Source organism: Sapajus apella, unplaced genomic scaffold (assembly GCF_009761245.1).
Source record: "Sapajus apella isolate SASKATOON/1434 unplaced genomic scaffold, GSC_monkey_1.0 scaffold61, whole genome shotgun sequence".
Taxonomy (NCBI): Eukaryota; Metazoa; Chordata; class Mammalia; order Primates; family Cebidae; genus Sapajus; species Sapajus apella.
The window spans coordinates 4,093,068-4,095,993 of record NW_022437001.1 but is presented as its reverse complement, the minus strand read 5'-3'; the positions used below and the strand labels follow the sequence as shown (position 1 = coordinate 4,095,993).

Sequence of the window (2,926 nt, the reverse complement as noted above, 5' to 3'; positions counted from 1 at the left end):
TTGAGATGGAGTCTTGTTCTGTCACCCAGGCTGGAGTGCAGTGGTGTGATCTTGGCTCACTGCAACCTCTGCCTCCTGGGTTCAAGCGATTATCCTGCCTCAGCCTCCTGAGTAGCTGGGACTACAGGTGCATGCCACAACTCCTGGCTAATTTTTGTATTTTGAGTAGAGATGGGGTTTCACTATATACGCCAGGCTGGTCTCAAACTCCTGACCTCGTGATCTGCCTGCCTTGGCCTCCCAGAATTCAGAATATAGAAGGTACTTTATGAATATCTGAAAAGAGATGAAAATTAACAAATAAAATCATAAATAAATCCAAGTTATGAGCTGGGCCAAGAACTCCTTTGGTAGGAAAAAGGGATGGTTGCACCAGATAAGTGGCCAGTCTGAATGAACTGTTTGTCTCTCTCTCTGATTATTCTTCCACTCTACCTTCCTTAAAGAAAAGAGATCGGGTTAATGACATAGCAACAAATGACATGTTTTCTCCTCAGCTCACCCTGTATACTCTACAGAGCTATCATGTATCACTCAAAAGGAGCTTAGGCTGCTGCACTTGGTTCTGCGACATCCTTAAAGATAGAGAAAAATTGTGGAATACAGCAATGACATGTTTTCTGAATATTCCCGACTCCCCATTAAATGAAGCATTGACTATAGCATAAGCAAAGACCCATACACAAAACTATCTGAAAAGGCATCTCCGTGAACCACCACACATGAGTGTCAACAAACCACCAACAATTACAATACTGGTGTCTGTATCTGCGTAGGCAGAAGCAGAGGGAAGCCAGCTAGGTTTCCGTTATTTCTCGGAATAGGTGAGTGGTGAACTAACATGAGAAGTGCAGTCTAAAAAGCCATGACAGGACCCTGCAGGATCCAATTCTCAGATCAGTACGGCGGATTATGTTCCTATAAATTCTAATGGTTCTGGAGGCATCTGGGCCCTATAAAATCTCAAAACTATCAAAACAAGCCTGTCTTCCAAGACAAAGCCTTGGAAGACATAGTACACTATGGAGAAATTGCTAGAAATAGAATCCAAATTGAGCAGAATAGAGACAAAAGGACCAAAGGGCTAGGCAGTCCAGATAAAGGTTAGAAGGAAAAGGAGGAGGACTAGTTTCAAAGGATATCACATTGTTATTTTCTTTTAAAAACTTCATTTACTTAAAGAGATTATGTTTGTATCCAATATACTACTATTATTTAAAACAAGAGAATAAGGACAACAATATTCCCATTGAAAATGAATGCATGCAAAACTGACCTGCCACAAAATATTCGAAAACAGTAAGCCGACTGTAGGAAGCAGACTAATGACCCCTTGGTGGTGTTGACATCCGAATCCTCCGAGCAGTGAATACAGTTAGGTGGCCTGGCAAAAGAGAATCAGGTCGCAGATGGGATTAAGGTTGCTAATCAGGTGACTGTAAAACAGGGAGATTAGCCTGCGTTATCCAGGTGGGTCCAATGCAGTTACAAGAATCCTTCTAAGTGAAAGGAGGAGACAGAATAGGGAGAACTAGAAAGATGGCAGTATAGGAGGGCTTCAGCCCAACATTACTGGCTTTGAAGGTGAATGAACGGAGCCTTGGACAAGGAATGTGAATAATCTATAGAAGTTACCACCCACCAGACCTCCTTGGAGCTCTTGGTGTACCTGAACGAAGTCACCGGCAAGCACGGCGTGGGCTGAATTGACATTGTGGAAAACCGCTTCATCGGAATGAAGCCCCGAGGTATCTGCGAGACCCCAGCAAGGCACCATCATTTACCACGCTCATTTAGACATCCAGGCTTTCACCCTGGACCGGATGGACCGGGAAATGCACAAAATCAAGCAAGGCCCGGGCTTGAAATTTGCTGAGCTGGCCTATACCGGTTTCTGACAGCCCTGAGTGTGAATTCGTCTGCCACTGCATCGCCAAGTCCCAGGAGCGAGTGGAAGGGAAAGTGCAGGTGTCCGTCTTGAAGGGCCAGGTGTACATCCTCGGCCGGGAGTCCCCACTGTCTCTCTACAGCGAGGAGCTGGTGAGCATGAACGTTCAGGGTGACTATGAGCCAATTGATGCCACCAGCTTCATCAACATCAATTCCCTCAGGCTGAAGGAATATCATCGTCTCCAGAGCAAGGTCACTGCCAAATGGACCCCTGTACAATGAGGAGTCGGGGCTGCCTCGATTTGCAGATCCCCCCAGTACAGGCGCTAATTGTTGTGATAATTTGTAATTGTTACTTGTTCTCCCCGGCTGGCAGGCTAGTGGGGCAGCCAGGCCCCAGCTTTGTTCCCTGGTCCCCCTGAAGCCTGCAAACCTTGTCGTCAAAGGGAAGGGTGGGGGGCAGCTGCAGTGGGAAGCTATAAAATGACAATTAAAAGATACACTAGTCTTTTGTTTCTTTAAAAAAAAAAAAGTTAGAAAAGGCAAGGAAACAGATTCTACTCTAGTTTCCAGAAAGAACACAGCTTTCTTGGCACCTAAATTTTAGCCCAGCGAGACCAATTTTGGACTTCTGATCCCGAGAACTGTAGGGTAATAAATATGAGGTGTTTTAAGGCATTAAGTTTATGGTAATTTGTTATAGTAGTAATAGGAAACTAACATACTAATATTTCAAAATTACCCAAAAGAAATTAAGAAAGTGAAAAACGCTATGAAATATGAATATTAAAACAAATATTAGAATTAGAATGAGGTAATTGGAGAAGAGTAAAATTTGGGGGAAAATGATGATAGTTATATAAAAGAAAGAAAAAGTTATTTTAGAAATAAAGAATAAAGTACAAAGGATACTAAAACTTTCATAAGATTATTGACAATGCCTTCATAGAAATGGAAGACAGGAAGAAAAAATTAATGTGAAAAATAGGAAGAAGATTTAAAAGTATTGAAAAGAAAGTGATACAAAAATTCGTAG

The 2,926-nt window shown here is 42.7% G+C and overlaps 1 pseudogene across 1 annotated transcript in view; it reads left to right on the top strand.

Moving 5' to 3' along the window:
• The window catches only part of LOC116529035, a 19,437-nt pseudogene extending 17,047 nt beyond the window's left edge, over nt 1-2,390 (top strand). The window contains exon 2 of the transcript XR_004259345.1: nt 1,629-2,390. The product of XR_004259345.1 is annotated as an argininosuccinate synthase pseudogene (transcript). The remainder of the gene's footprint in view (nt 1-1,628) is intronic.
• Nucleotides 2,391-2,926: the final 536 nt, after the last annotated feature.